Here is a 16,128-nt window from a genome sequence, read left to right as displayed (position 1 = left end):
AAGGTAACATTAGTGAATGGGTATCAGGAATTCTGGAAATAAACAACAAAAAAATCTCACACAGTGTCCCTTTAAGAGCACTGGATGTGACTAATAGACTGGACATGTCTACCTGTAATTTCATTTTTATGCAAAACTCCTCTCTACAATATAGTTTCATCTACATATTTGTTATTTTTACAGTGCCACCCAGCCGTATTGGCACCATGGAAGTTAAACCCCTTTGCCTTGTTAGACCTTAACAGGGCCTGTGTCATAGCAATGTCTCTATGATGTAGTTGAGTTTTTCCCGGTCACAATGTCTGTCGATTGAGTAAATCACAGACTTTTTCTTATCCTGTCTGAATGCACCACAAAATAGCACACTTGAAATTAAACGATTGAGTTTATGGAAATTCATACCAACTTGGCTTACTTTCTGCTGAAGATGCATCTTGGCTGCACTGTCCAACCTCCTCTTCCTCCTCCTCCTCTTCTTGTTCTTCATCCTCCTCCTCCTCCTCCTCCTCTTCCTCCTCTTCTTTACCCAAGGTCCTCATGAAGTCTGGCTCAGGAACAGTAGGCGACTCATACATTACAGTTTTAAAGTTTTGTTCCAATTTAGGCTTCTCATCCTCTATTGGATGTGCACGTATATAAGAGTATAGAAAGTCATCAAAGTCCTCTTCTTCTGGCTCCTCCTTCACTGACATTAGAGGTTGGGATGCCATTATTGTAAGCCAGGCATTAGCAGGTGGGAAGACCTGAAAAACAAAAACAGGAAACACCAACTTTAAACAGGAGCACAATGCTAAACAGGAATTACCAACTTTGAATCGATTTTTTGTTGATTATTTCCAGAATCCATGCTACCCATTCACTAATGTTACCTTTTTCATGAATATTCACCACCACCACCATCAAATTCAAAGTGTTCATTATGACTGGAAAAATTGCACTTTTCATACATGAAAGGGGGGATCTTCTCCATGGTCCGCCATTTTGAATTTCCAGAAATAGCCATATTTAGGTGCAAAACTGACTGTACTTGGGCCATACTAGAAAATATTAGTTTATTACTCAGTAAACTTCCATGAAAAGATCAAATTTGGCAATAGGCAACCCAGTTTCAATGAGCAGCATAGTTGCAGTACCGTTTTTGACCATTTCCTGCACAGTGCCCCTTTAAACAGGAGCACAATGCTAAACAGAAGTAGATCTCAATCTGATTTCTCATCCACCACCAGCCTGCAAACATCAACTTTAAATATCAACTTTAAAGCAGGAGCAAGATCGATCATCCTCATATTAGGTGCAGAGGAATACGTTCTGTAACAGATACATAACACCATGAGCTAGTGTTGCACTAACACCATCAATTTAATCTACTTCCAAATGTTTCAGTCAGAAAAGAAGGTCAATGTAAAATATATTTGTTACCACACAGCTGTGTGGTCTGAGGCTGAACATCCTTTCACTATTCTACAACACAAATACATCATCTTGGAACACAAACAGAACATGCTGTAAGTCATTTAGTATGCTTGCGGGCATTCGCAAGCCAGCTTTGAATCATTGCAGCGTTCGAGATAGAGACGCGGTTCGAGCGCCAAAACGACCAGTTCGAAAAGGGCTCCGAATGGTACATTCTGCATTGCTTGCTGGCCTAGCCCCTTTTATTCATTCACCAGACTCGTTTTTCCTCCGTTTTGATCTGTTTTTACCCTAATTGAAATGAATGGTAGAATGTTCAGAATGATGATGTCACTAGCCCTGGCAGTTAAAGTGAGAGGTGACCTGTCCTTGGTTTTTATATAAAATAAAATTAACCGCTTTACCTATCGACTAGATAAAGGCATTGTCAGAGAGGTCTTGATTCTGACTACAAACTGTGTAAAGATCATTAGCCAACTCTTAAGAATGTTTGAGAGATAGCTGTTTTATAGTCCCTATGGGCTTTCCTCATTCATAATTGTGTGTGTGTGTAGTGTGTGAACAGCTCAGCGCATAGACATTTTTTGACTGAACCATTTGGCCTAGAAACGTGATCTAAACTTTGACACGGAGAGTAGGGTTGTGGCATTTATGTGTGTTAATTTCATTGGACAAATTGCCAAACTTTTTAGTGTAAAAACAGGGCAGCACACAATATTGTAGTTCATACAGCAAACTGTCACCTTTAGAATGTTCATTCATACACACACACATGCAGCCTTGTAGAACTGTAGAACTCTGCTGGGCAACCATGGCCTGTGTCGGCACCTTACCTGTCGCTTCTGCCTTATCTGTCGCTCTTGTCACCTGATTGGCTGAAATGAACGATCCATGTTTTAGAGGCTGCCCGGGTTATCGCCTGTTCATAAACAATCGTATTTTAAGTTTTCCTGGCAGACTGTTCGTTTTTATTTAAAAACAAAGCACCGTGAAGCAGAACATTAACATTGAAATCGCGTCGCATTCATCGATCTTGATGTACTGAAATGAATTTCGACACAGGCTTGTTATACCCCCTGATTTACTATGTTTACTGCTTAGCTAATGTAGCACGTTGTGTAACACACGACTACCGGTACATTAAGTTTATATTGGCCGCGAAATATTTTACATCTGTAAGTTAATACAGTATACTTGTGACAAAGGGTCTGACTATGTGTCAGGTTGATATTGTATTAGTATGAGAATCAGCCAATCAGAGAGCGCCTCCTCCGTGCAGGCACGTGAACGATGCCTGTCTCAGTAATATTCCAGAAAGTTTGGAGCGAGGTCGCCATGTTTCCATCTCTGAACATGTTGCTTAGTTAGCAGTTTATTTCTGTATTTTGTGTCTTGTGTGCGTCCAGAATCGTAAGTACACCTGCTTATTTGTTGTTTATATGTTTCATTGTGTAATATTACGCAGGATTGATGTAGACATTGTTTGATTTCAATCGCGGAGGTAAAGTTTTACCGCGAGTTATTATGCGCGAGGTAACCGCGAGGTTTACAATGTTACAGTTTTATCTGCCGTCGTGATATTCTGTATATTCATGCTTATAGGGTTGAGATATGTGTATAACGGATATTTGTAATGATTATTGAGTAGATTATGAGGGGAAACAGTGGCGTTTTGACCTGCTATATTTCTGACTATTAATGGAGCATTTGTGTTTAGCTTATTGGAAACTATGCTACTTTCATATTTGTCTGTGAAGCTATATGGATGCTAATGTCTTATAGCACTGTATTTTTGGAGTAATTATTTCTCCTCTGTCATTTCTGTTTACCTTTTCAGAAACCACACACACACACCTTATTCACACACACTCAAGTAATGTGTAATTACTGATTTATTATTTAATAAATACCCAATCCCCTTGTACATCTTCTTCAAAGAGTGTATTCTTACCGATGCCCCACAGTGGCTACAACTTTCCGTAAAGAACTATCATTCATCATAACAAATTGGAGGCCCCAGCGAGGATAGTGTAGTCACTGTGGATTATTGAAGATGTTCCCAGACCAGAGAAGGAGCCCGCCACCTACAGATGTGCGCCCCCGCCATACAGTAAGGCAGCCAGCCTGGATGGACGACTATGCCGTCTCCCTTCCAGCCCTACAGCGGTCCAACTATCCCCCTCATGATGCAGCTTACTTACCAGGGCAACAGCGCTATCATAGCATGGAGGGAGCTTCAGAGAGATTCGCCAGGATGACGCCTCTCACACCTCCAGCTCTGAATGCAGAGTATGGTGCAGCACAGGCATCAGGAATACAGCACTCAGCCTACTTACCTGAACCAGCTGCCCCCCTCTACCAGAGCACACCTGCTGTGTCACAAAGTCAGCTCATCACTGGAGCTGCTCCTGACGTCTTGGCTTTTCTGCATAAAATTGTGGAAGATAACCAGCGCATGCAGCAACAGATGTCGGACCTGCACAGGCGCCTCGACACCAGCGCTGCACTGCCGCACTTACCGCCTCAGTGGCCATCTGCCCCTCCTCCTTCTCTTCAGAGGTCTGCCCCACATCCAACACTGCGTCCTATTAAGCAAGAAAATGACTGGTCCCAGTCCTTTGGATCGCCACCGCCACCACCTGCTCAACCCAGTGCATATGTGTTGCCTACAGGAGATGACGGTGACTGGCCACTGCCTCCACCTCCCATAGCAGAGGAAGCGGAGCAGCCAGCCTCTCCGGCGAAGGACTTAGTGGAAGAACTTACAGCACTCATGAGGGAAATGCACCCAATTCAGCCGCGCCCAGTGCTGCCTCAACCTCCACCGCCAGTACCCAGGGTACCAACACCAGAGTATTGTCAACCATACACTCCAGCAGAGTCAGAGTTTGGTGAGCCAATATCTGCCCCCCAGAGGGAGAGTGTGTACCGTGGGCCAAAGGCAAAAATCCCTCCATTCACTAAAGGTGACCCAAGGGAGTTCGCGAGGCTGAAGGATGCACTGGAGAACCTGCTGCCAAGGGACGCAACAGAGCGCTTTAAGTTCCAGATACTGGTCGATCATCTAAAGTATGAAGACGCTCTGCTTATCGCCGACTCATACACCAACTCCCCTCAGCCCTACATGGATACCATGGCCAGCCTAACAGAGCACCAGCTGGCCCTCAGACACATCGCGGACCTCATGGATGCCCAGAGCGTTGCACACGGCGACACCAAAGGCTTCAAGAGATTCGCCCTCCAAGTAAGATCGCTGGTAGGCCTGTTGAATCAGCTTGGTGAGAGTGGACAGACCGAGCTCTGCTGTGGCTCACACGTATCCAGGCTCCTGTCGAAGTTACCTCACGACATGAGAGCGGAGTTCAAGAGGTTCCTTTACCCGCAGCGCATCACCATACCTACCCTCCTGCACTTCTCTGACTGGCTCAATTACGAGTTGAAGATGCAGCAGTCTATGTGTGAGCCTCGGGACCATGAGGAGAAAGGCAAGGCAAAGTCCAGGACTGACCGTCGTCAAGACAGCAAGGGTGCCAAAGTCACTAGCATCTTGCACACCACGGATCAGCCTGAGAATGCCCCAGTAGCAGCCACGCCAACCTCCAATGCCAAGCCGGCAGAGAAAACCGCATATTGCCCATTCTGCAACAACAACCAGCACTTCCTTGACCATTGTGCTAACTTCAAACTGCTGACTGTGGAACAGAAGATGGTGTGGATCAAGGCAAACAAAATATGTTGGTGTTGTGCCAGGCTGCACCAGGCCGCTCAGTGTCGTCTGAAGATGCAGTGTCACAAGTGCAAAGGCAAACACCTGCAGGCCTTGCATGACGTGAACACCAAGTCTGCCCCGCATGATGGGAATGCGAAGCCTGCCACAGAGAACCTAACCTGCTTTGTCAGCACACCCACCGTCAACGACGTCTTGTACTTGGACAGGCGGTCAGGCTGCAATCAGGTACTCCTGAAAGTGAGTAGAGTGTTACTGCAGAATGGCCCTCACGCCCTAGAGACGTATGCCATCCTAGATGACGGTTCGGAGAGGACCATTCTACTCCCAGCTGCTGCCCACAGCCTCAAGCTCACTGGCCAGCCTGAGGACCTGGCCTTGAGGACAGTCCGCCAAGATCTCAGAGTCCTACATGGCACCACTGTGTCGTTCTCCATATCGCCAGTGGACCAGCCAAAGAAGTCCTTCAAGATCCAGCGGGCTTTTACAGCTGAGCAGTTGAGTCTGGCCGAACACTCGTACCCGGTGGAGGCTCTTCAAAGGAAGCACAAGCACCTGAGAGGGATCCCGCTCAAAGCTCTAGATAGAGTGCGCCCTCTGCTCCTGATCGGGTCTGACCACCCTCACCTCGTCACCCCAGTGGAACCAGTGCGCTTAGGACCCCCTGGGACTCCAGCAGCGGTGAATACGAGGTTAGGCTGGACACTACAAGGGCCAGTTGTGCAGAGGAAGACACAGCCCACTGAACAGAGTTGCATGCACCTGTCAACCTTCTCCCCCTCTACTGAGCTCCTGCAGAGTGTCGAGAGATTGTGGCAGTTGGATGTTCTCCCCTATAGGAGTGAGAAGCTGGTCACTCGCTCCAGGCAGGATCAGGATGCTATCCACCTGTTGGAAGAGAAGACCACACGCATCGACATTGATGGTATCCAGCGATACGCTACTCCACTCCTACGGGTGAAGAATATGCCACAGCTGCATGCACCCAAAGAAGCCGTGCTGGCTAACCTTCGCAGCACAGAGAGACGCCTCTCCAAAGACCCAGAGCGTGCAGCGGCGTACTGTGCAGAGATCGACAAGTTGGAGAAGGCATGCTACGCAGTTAAGGTGCCAGAAGAGGAGCTCAAGAGTGCAGCAGAATCGTGGTACATCCCGCACCACATGGTGTCCCACAACGGCAAGAACAGGATTGTCTTCAACTGTTCATTCGTGTACAAAGGAGACAACCTGAACGAGCTGCTGCTGCCAGGCCCTACTCTGAGCTCCAGCCTGATCGGCGTCCTACTGCGCTTCAGAGAACATGCCGTTGCAGTAAGCAGCGATATCAAGGGCATGTTTCATCAGGTGAGGCTACTCCCCGAAGACAGGCCCTTGCTTCGCTTTCTGTGGCGCAACCTGGAGACAGAGAAACCACCGAACACCTACGTCTGGCAAGTCTTGCCATTCGGCACAACATGTAGCCCCTGCTGTGCTACCTTCGCGTTGCAGAAGCACGTCTTTGACCACAGCCAGCAAGACGAGGATGTTCGGGTGGCCATAGAGAGGTCGTTCTATGTCGATAACTGCCTCCAGAGTATCCCCTCCGTGGACGAAGCTCGACAGTTCGTAGACAAGATCACTTCACTGCTGGCCTCTGGAGGATTTGAGCTGCGTCAATGGGCAAGCAACGTCCCTGACTCGATCAGCCATTTGCCGAAGGAAGCCAGGTCAGAGAGCAGCGAGCTATGGCTCAATGAGTCCAGTGCTGACCCACAGGAGCTAGCTCTAGGGCTCCGTTGGCTCTGCAACTCGGACACCTTGAGGTACAAGTACCGAATGCCAGACCATCCTATACCCACCATGAGGAACATTTACAGAGTCCTGGCCCGCTTGTATGACCCCTTAGGATTCATTGTCCCTTTCACAACACGAGCCAAAGTACTGGTGCAGCACTTGTGGGACAAGCGAAGGGAGTGGGATGATCCCTCACTTCCTGAGGATGTGCTGCAACCCTGGCTGGAATGGGAAGAGGAGCTGCAGCATCTCTCAGAGATCTCCCTACCCCGGTGCTACGTGAGCCATGAGCTAGACATCTCCAGCTGCAAGAGAGACTTGCATATCTTTGCAGACGCGTCTGAAAAGGCATACGGGTCTGTAGCCTACCTGAGAACGAAGAGTCCTGATGGCCGTGTGGAGGTGGCTTTCTTATCTGCAAGATCCCGAGTGGCCCCAAAGAAGCAGCTGTCAATGCCCAGGCTCGAGTTGTGTGCTGCGCTGACCGGAGCTCAGCTGGCTTCCCTACTACAGCGAGAGCTCACATTGCCCATCGGTGAAGTCGTGCTGTGGACCGATTCCACCACAGTCCTTACCTGGCTCCGTTCTGACTCCTGCCGCTATAAAGTGTTTGTGGGGACACGAGTAGCCGAGATCCAGGACCTGACTGATGTCCACACGTGGAGGTACGTGGATTCGGCCAATAACCCAGCTGACGACGTCACACGGGGCAAGACGCTGCTAGAGTTGAGCCAGGACAGCAGGTGGAACAAAGGCCCAGTTTTCCTGCAGCAATCACCAGAGTTCTGGCCGAAGACACCTGCCACAGTGGAGCTGGAGGACACTGCTGAGATGCGGAAACCTACAGTCTGCTACTTCAACATGACCACTCAGAGCTCATCGCCTTCTACTGCTCACCAGTTCTCCTCTCTCAAAGACATTGTCGAAGCTGTTGTGCGATCCCGTTACGGGTAGGCCACTGACCAGGCCAGTGACTCGGCTGAGGACTACAGGGGTGCGAGAGGTCCTGAGACAAGCCCAGCAGGAGAGCTTCCCGGAGGAGTTTGACCTACTACGTGCCGGCAAGCCAGTGTCAACGACCAGCTGTCTACGTGCCCCAGAGTACGATGACACCGTGTGCCTCATCCGTGTTGGAGGGAGGCTTCGTCGCAGCGACCAACTGGACCTGGATGCTATCCACCCAGTGGTCCTGGACCCTCAGCACAAAGTCACCCGGCTCATCATCCAGGACGTTGACGAGAGTCTACACCACCCAGGATCAGAGCGTCTGTTTGCAGAGTTGCGTCGCAAGTACTGGATCCTGCAAGGCCGTGAAGCTGTCAAGCGTCATCAGCATGCCTGTACAGACTGTCAGATGAAGAGAGCTATGCCATCTGTGCCCACAATGGCAGACCTCCCACGAGCAAGGCTGCGGCTGATGAAGCCCCCATTCTTCTCTACGGGAATGGACTGCTTTGGCCCATTTACAGTGAAAGTGGGCCGTCGTCATGAAAAGAGGTGGGGTATCCTGTTTAAATGCCTCACAACCCGGGCAGTGCACCTGGACGTCCTGTCTAGCCTCGACACAGACTCATTCCTTATGGCCCTCCGCAGGTTCATTGCACGGAGAGGAAAGCCTGCAGAGCTCCTATCGGATCAAGGGACGAACTTCCGTGGTGGTGCTAGAGAGCTGCAAGAAGCCTTCAAAGCCATGCACGCCACCCTCCAAGATCACCTCGCGAAGTACCAGATCCAGTTCCAGTTCAACCCTCCAAGTGCTCCACATTTCGGAGGCGTGTGGGAGCGGGAAGTGAAATCTGTCAAGGCCGCACTGTACCCCACAATTCAGACTCAGCCCGTTCCTGAAGAAGTCCTGAGGACCGTGCTGATAGAAGTGGAGGGGGTGTTGAACTCGAAACCTCTTGGCTACGTTTCCACAGATGTAGCTGATGTGGACCCCGTGACACCCAATCTGCTCCTCATGGGGCGGCTAGACCCCTCACTCCCCCAAGCCGTCTACACAGAGTCAGATCTGCTGAGCCGCCGCCGCTGGAAGCATGCTCAGGTGTTAGCAGATCAGTTCTGGAGACACTTCATCCAGCGCTACCTCCCGTCACTGCAGACCAGGTCCAAGTGGCACAAGGACCCATCGCAGCTGCAGCCGGGAACCGTCGTGATGGTGGTGGACCCCCAACTGCCAAGGGCCCTGTGGCCTGTTGGTCGTGTCACCAGCGTCATCCCAGGGACCGACGGACGAGTCCGCACTGCTGTTGTCAAGGTGAAGGAGAAGACCTACACCAGGCCCGTGGCACGCCTCGTCGCTCTTCCTGACCTTCCTGACCTTCCTGACATGGACACTCGTCAGCCCTTCCGCAAGTGACAAATTTGATGGGACAAATTTGGGGGCGGCTGTGACAAAGGGTCTGACTATGTGCCAGATTGATATTGTATTAGTATGAGAATCAGCCAATCAGAGAGCGCCTCCTCCGTGCAGGCACGTGAATGATGCCTGTCTCAGTAATATTCCAGAAAGTTTGGAGCGAGTTCGCCATGTTTTACAGCTCTGAACATGTTGCTTAGTTAGCAGTTTATTTCTGTATTTTGTGTCTTGTGTGCGTCCAGAATCGTAAGTACACCTGCTTATTTGTTGTTTATATGTTTCATTGTGTAATATTACGCAGGATTGATGTAGACATTGTTTGATTTCAATCGCGGAGGTAAAGTTTTACCGCGAGTTATTATGCGCGAGGTAACCGCGAGGTTTACAATGTTACAGTTTTATCTGCCGTCGTGATATTCTGTATATTCATGCTTATAGGGTTGAGATATGTGTATAACGGATATTTGTAATGATTATTGAGTAGATTATGAGGGGAAACAGTGGCGTTTTGACCTGCTATATTTCTGACTATTAATGGAGCATTTTGAGTTTAGCTTATTGGAAGCTATGCTACTTTCATATCTGTCTGTGAAGCTATATGGATGCTAGTTTCTTATAGCATTGTATTTTTGGAGTAATTATTTCTCCTCTGTCATTTCTGTTTCCCTTTTCAGAAACCACACACACACACACCAAATCACACAGATAATGACACAAGTACTGTGTAATTACCGATTTATTATTTAATAATTACCCAACCCCCTTGAACATCTTCTTTAAGTGGATTCTTACCGATGCCCCACAGTGGCTACAACTTTCCGTAAAGAACTATCATTCATCATAACACAAATACTATTTTACATCTATAACCTATCTATAGCCTACTAGTTCCACGATCTGCTTACCTTGATCCCCACAGATACCACGCAAAACGCTAAAATACGAGGGAATGCACTCATTGACTGAATATTGCTACTATGACAGACTGAGCAAGTGACTGGATTACATTAACTTGCTTTTCGTTTTTTCCTGGTAACAATTATATAATAATTATATTCTCTATAACATAACAACGTTAAAATGCAACTAAGTAGAAGCTTGCAGTATTGGCAGGCAGTAGCCTATTTGAACTGTCTCAGCCATGCAACTGAGAAGAGGTTGAATATGCTACACAAAGATTATAAAACTACCCCCCCCCCCCCCACACACACACACACACACACGTACTACAATATCTAGAGCCAAATAAAAGGGACACCAGTGTTTTATTTCACCTTTATTTTGGAATTCCCAGATGCCATTTTAAGTCATCTGAAATAACTTACATAAGAGTAATGTGCCATTTAAAAAAAAACCGTAGGCCTATACACTGCATACCCCTAGACACACAGATGCATACTTGAATAAAAATAACATTTTGTTAAACAGGTGCATGAGTAAGGGACAGCTCTTCCACATACCCATGTCATTGTAATGGGGGCAGGCGTTTGTTTACATTTCAAAAAAACATCTTCATTTATTCCCAATAACATTCAAAAGGTTATGCAACATCAGCAGACAACTAGCAAACAGACAGTGATACCTTTTGGGATAGTATTTGGATTAGGCCTATGTTAAGAAGGTTTTTAATGCAATCAAAGTCTGCCCCCATTAGAATAGCTCAGATCTCAGAAAGAGCTGAGTCAAAAAATGCCAACATCACCGGGTACTGACAAGTCAAGGGTAGCATGAGCTATACAACAGCATATTGAAATTGGCAGAAGCTATCTTTTAAGAGGCAAATGGTTGAGTAATCCAGTGCCACTTTGATGTTATGGGCATTCTAATTTACCAGAAATCACCAGACATAACCTTCCATTCATTTTCAGTTAGAATGTCCATACCACCAAAGCACCAAAACGTGGTATGGAAATCTATGGGACATAATGAAGAGGGAAGTGTGGGTGACCAGATCACAAAAAAAACAGCTGGCATCAAAGCATCAAGGATATCTGGGCTTCTATAACCCTGATGCAATGCCACTGCACATTGACTTCAATGGTGCGACGACACCTTCCATTCTGACACACATTGAGACACACTGCCATGCAAAGCAAGTAAGAGTGTGGGGAGATATAATCACATAGTAGCTACATTCCTGTCCTGATGCATCTGTCAGATGGCAATCTAGCAAAGAACTTGTGCCGAGGGTGCAGTAACACACGGAGAACCATGATGTGATGCAGTATGTGATGGTTTATTAGCAGTTTTGTGGTTGTAGTGTCTTCTACAGGGTTCACAAGAAGTGTAGATTTTGCAGACGTGTTGGTGGCCCATGACTGGTCCTGGATGGTGCACCACCTTCACCGAATCTCCCATGATGCCGATGAGTTGGACATGCTGGAAATGTCATCTAAAGTTTGGCAAAGAGAGAAGATTAGAGGAGAGTGCGTGCGTGTGCGTGTGCGTGTGTGTGTGTGTGTGTGTGTGTGTGTGTGTGTGTGTGTGTGTTATTAAAAAACGGTATCCTTCATCAATTTGGCTTCAAATGTCTCTGATTACAGTGACAGAACATCTTTACAGGTTGGGACCTTGCCATTGACCAAGTGATACTGTCCCATTTTTGGAAATAAGCTCATATTACACATCCCCTTGAGTTAAATAACTGACCCAGGGCTGAACAACCCAAAGGTTGCTGGTTCATCTCCCAGCCCGCCAGGTTGGTGGGGGGAGTAATTAACCAGTGCTCTCTCCTCCATCCTCCATGACTGAGGTACCCCAAGCATGGTACCTTCCCGCCACACTGCAACATACTGCTCCCTTGGGATGCCAATGTAGGCTGCACCCTTGCACAGGTGAGGCATAAAATGCAATTTCGTTGTGTGCAGTGTATACTTGTGTGCTGTGTCACAATGGCAAAGGTGGGCTTTCACTTACACCTAGAGATTTTTTCCCCTGAGTCCAATGTTTTTAAACAGTTGAAACATGAACATTTCCAGTCAATATTTACAATGGAAAGGTAGACCTCTGTGTCATATTCCCAAGGGATGGTAGCATCGCATCTGCTGTGCTGTGCTGAGTCAAAGTAATTCATAAGCCTACTGGTTGCCCATTCACAACTTTGATGGCCTGCAATTTATTCAGATGTGTTCTACAACTTTTTGATGAAACTTCCATTTTACATTTGATACCACAAACTAGGCTTACTTGTTGTGCTGTGTGGATTTTTGTTGAGCAGGGATCTCACTTACCAATTAGCATGTTTTCCTCTTGTTACCAGCATCAGTCTGAACCTGACTGGACACCTGTGCACTTCACCATATGTGAACTCTGAGGGCAAGTGTAGAAGCCTGGCAAATAAAGACAGGAATAAGTCAGTCTCAGTATCACTGTGCAACTACATTCACAATGTAATATGTTGGTTTAGTTGAATTCTGTCCATCACAATTTAATATTATGGTTTACATTTAGGCATACAACTTTCACAATGCCATACTAGTTACATTTAGCTAGCTAGTGTCCTATTTGGTAAGGACATGTACAAGCGATGTAGGCTGTACAGCAGGGGTGGGCAACTTTCATTATAAGGTGGGCCAACATTTTTAATGACCACAATCAGTGGGCCACATCACCACGCACTTGAGAGAATTTACAAAAGGATACTTCACTTTTTCTTTATTTATACCTGTTCCGTCAGACCAGGTCTGCGGCTGTTTTGTTTTAATTTTTAATTCTTAATTCCACTGGGTTGAAAAAAAAACACACTGGGGAAAAAAAGTAGAAAAACATGGGTGGCGTTTTGACTGCGTGCCGCGCAGGCTGATTAGTGAGAAGCGAGTCGGCTGATCACCGTCAGCTGTGCTCGTTTCAGCTGATTCAGTTTGCGCGGCAAATGTCAAGCGCAGGTGTTTTAATTACGCTTTGCAGCTCAGTTGGGTGAAAACGCTGCTGAGAGTCACACGCAAAGACTGCTGTGCCTACTCATACACAACTTTGACAAAACTGTGCAAATGTAATACTGGAAGACTGGAGAGGGAACCGGTAAGCGTTTTGTCTTTGAGTAATTATTAGCGAGATGCCTCGTAGCACTTCTACTGCACTCGGCTTGTTTGGGGTTTGCCGTGGGAGTCGGGGTTAGTGCCGGTTTCCTGTAAACTATTGGGAACCTTTTGCTGGTGGGTGATTACTTTAAACTGTAAGCTCAGTAGCCTGGGCACAAGCTGCATTTACCGTTTAATGCTGAGATTTGTGTAGATGATGGTTGCAGCGTATTCATGGATGATTTTCAATACTCCTATAAACAGCCAGCTGGCCGTGCGCTTTTATAGTGCAGTTGCTTAAACCAAAAAATATTTTCCCTTCTCAATTGTCTTGTAATTTTATTCATATAATTGTATTGTCCTACTATATCCAATTTCTGGTTTAAACTATATTGCAACATGTATTTTTGATATTTATTGTAAGCATTATTTGCACATTGCATAGTTGCATAGCTCACATTTGGAGCATTGTATTTGCACTGAATCATTGCACATATTTACTGAAAAGTAATTACTGTTTGTATTTTCCTTTTGTGTACCTTAGGTTTTTTACCTAAGGGGAAAGACTGAACAACTACAAAAAAGTGTTACTTCCTGCTGCTAACCTCACACATGGACTTGTGCCCTGAAATTAAATAAAAAAGGGAAAAAAAAAAGAGGAAAACCCAAAAAGGAAACCACTGTTGTCTGTCAAGTCCTTTCGAGTGAATTCCAGTGCCTTCAGTTCATCTCCACCAGTGTCACACCTTTTTCAAGTTGGGGAAAATGCACAGTTAAACCAAACCAAACAAACTGAAAAACAATCAAACAAAAATCAAAACAAAACGACAACTTGACAATACCTGAATGCTTACACTATTGATTTGTCGGGGGTTAAAAACTGTTCTTTTTCTTTTTTTAAAAAGTGAGAAGTTGGGCTGCATGTGGCGCCCGAGCCTCCAGTTGCCCATCCCTGCTGTACAGTATCCTAACAGAAAGGCTCTCATAGTATTTCAAATAATGGTCTATATAAAAACTGGTTATAATAGGTACAGTGCAGCATAAACAGGGTTGAGGGGGTGGTTTCTTTTATTTCGTTGTACCTACCGAGTAGTTTAGCCAATGTCTGTGTGACACGTTCATGCTGCCACCTCCACAGCATCCTCTTCACAACCGCAGGGGCAAAACACCTGAAAACATAATAATGTAATCCTTTTTCAGTCCAAGATATAGACTAGAAAATGAGTGACAGCATCACAATCAGGTATGCAAGTGTAGTGGACCCCCCATTTTTGTCTTTTTGTTATTCCCTTATTCTCACTCCCTGTCTTTTTGTTGTCCTGTCAGAAGTTGTCTTTTAGTTTAATTATGCTGTTGCACGTTTTCGCCAATAGATGGCATCATAGGACCAGCAATGAGTGCAGAGACCCTCTCTGGTGCAGTAGCCAGTGACTTCGGTCACATAAGAAGAACGAAACGTGGAAGTGACAGGCTTTGTTATGATACAGAAGGCAGCAGTGTCAGCTGTACAGTTATGCTGAGGAAAATGTAAATAAACAACGAACTCAGCGAAACTCTACACACTTGAGGACCTTATTCATTAAGTGTGCAACATAAGCATTCACGCAATAATGCCACCAGGCCACATTTAAGATTTAACTAGGAGTATTTTGTTATGGATCTTATGTAGTGATAGACTTACCATTTCTTGTTATGGCATATCTGGCCTATTCCCAAGAGAAGGCTGATGTCCCTGTCTGTTGATCTGATTTTGACGTCGGCAAGATGCTTCGTGCTGTCTGGGTTTCAAACCTAGTGGTGAAATGACAAGGGATTTTATGTAAACAAAATGCTCATTTCAGTAAGTGTACATACAGTAAACAGATCTAAGAAGTTCCCAGAGCACCCTACGATAGCTGGCATGGTTGGCACAATAGACCCAAAGAGCAAAATTGTCCCAAGATTGTCTTCCAAACAATTCCACTCCAAACATTTTTTTTTCTGAAATAAACAATGTCCATATCCAATCAAACCTCAGTAGGCAGCTATCTCGTCAGGTCGGCCTTACCATAGACACATCTATGGGCCTTACGAGTGGCCCGTAAATTTACAATCTCAAACGTCATCACCGTATAAGCCATGGCACAACACAAGCGTTTTTTATATATTAAACAAGATATCTCGGCACGTTTGCGCTAGTTATCTGAACACTGATTGTTAACGAATGCCCGAAATAGTGTAGAGCTAGCTGCCATTTATGTTATGCTAGCTAGGGTCAAGTCATCTCATCCAAACTAGCCACAGTAAGGGGGAAATTACGCTTCAAATGAACGGGAATGACTCAAAACTTTAGAAATATATTGTTAGAATGTACCGTATACAAGGTTAGTCTATGAGGTTAAATAGTTTTCCTACATACATTTTTTATATACCAGTTACGTACCTTATCTTCTGCACGAATCGAGGCCTCCTGTTTCATTGGCACGAATGAATGAAAAATCCTGTCAGGGAGCGGAGCAGTTAACCGCAGCCTTTTGTTTACAGTTGTTACCAGGGCAACGCAGCTAGGACCCCAAAGCGACAGGTAAGGCAGAAGCGACAGATAAGGTGCCGACAACCTGTACTGCTGTGGGCACTATACAAATAGTGGCAGTGGCCTAATGCAGTGGTTTTAACCTGGGGTAAGGCACCCCCTGGGGGTGCACCAGAGATTTCAGGGGGTGCGCGGGATGTTGTTTGTGTTGAGGTTGCGACTGATTCTGCTGTCAAACATTATATTTAGACCAATTGAAGACCAAATTAAAACATGTTTCGTCCCCATTTAAAGGTATTGATTAATGTATCAAGCAAGAATCATT

At 46.1% G+C, this 16,128-nt stretch overlaps 1 long non-coding RNA gene across 1 annotated transcript; it reads right to left on the bottom strand.

The window, feature by feature from the left end:
• Positions 1-11,489: 11,489 nt before the first annotated feature.
• On the bottom strand, positions 11,490-15,844 carry LOC134445654 (uncharacterized). Its single transcript, XR_010034319.1, has 5 exons — positions 15,714-15,844; positions 14,973-15,082; positions 14,378-14,460; positions 12,503-12,601; positions 11,490-11,664 (listed from the first exon to the last, which is right to left on the bottom strand). It is a non-coding gene; the product is annotated as an uncharacterized LOC134445654 (long non-coding RNA).
• Between the last annotated feature and the right edge of the window lie 284 nt (positions 15,845-16,128).

This window comes from Engraulis encrasicolus, chromosome 3 (genome assembly GCF_034702125.1).
Source record: "Engraulis encrasicolus isolate BLACKSEA-1 chromosome 3, IST_EnEncr_1.0, whole genome shotgun sequence".
In the NCBI taxonomy this organism is placed as follows: Eukaryota; Metazoa; Chordata; class Actinopteri; order Clupeiformes; family Engraulidae; genus Engraulis; species Engraulis encrasicolus.
Note: the sequence above shows the minus strand (reverse complement) of the source record. Positions and strands in the feature narration are given on the sequence as shown.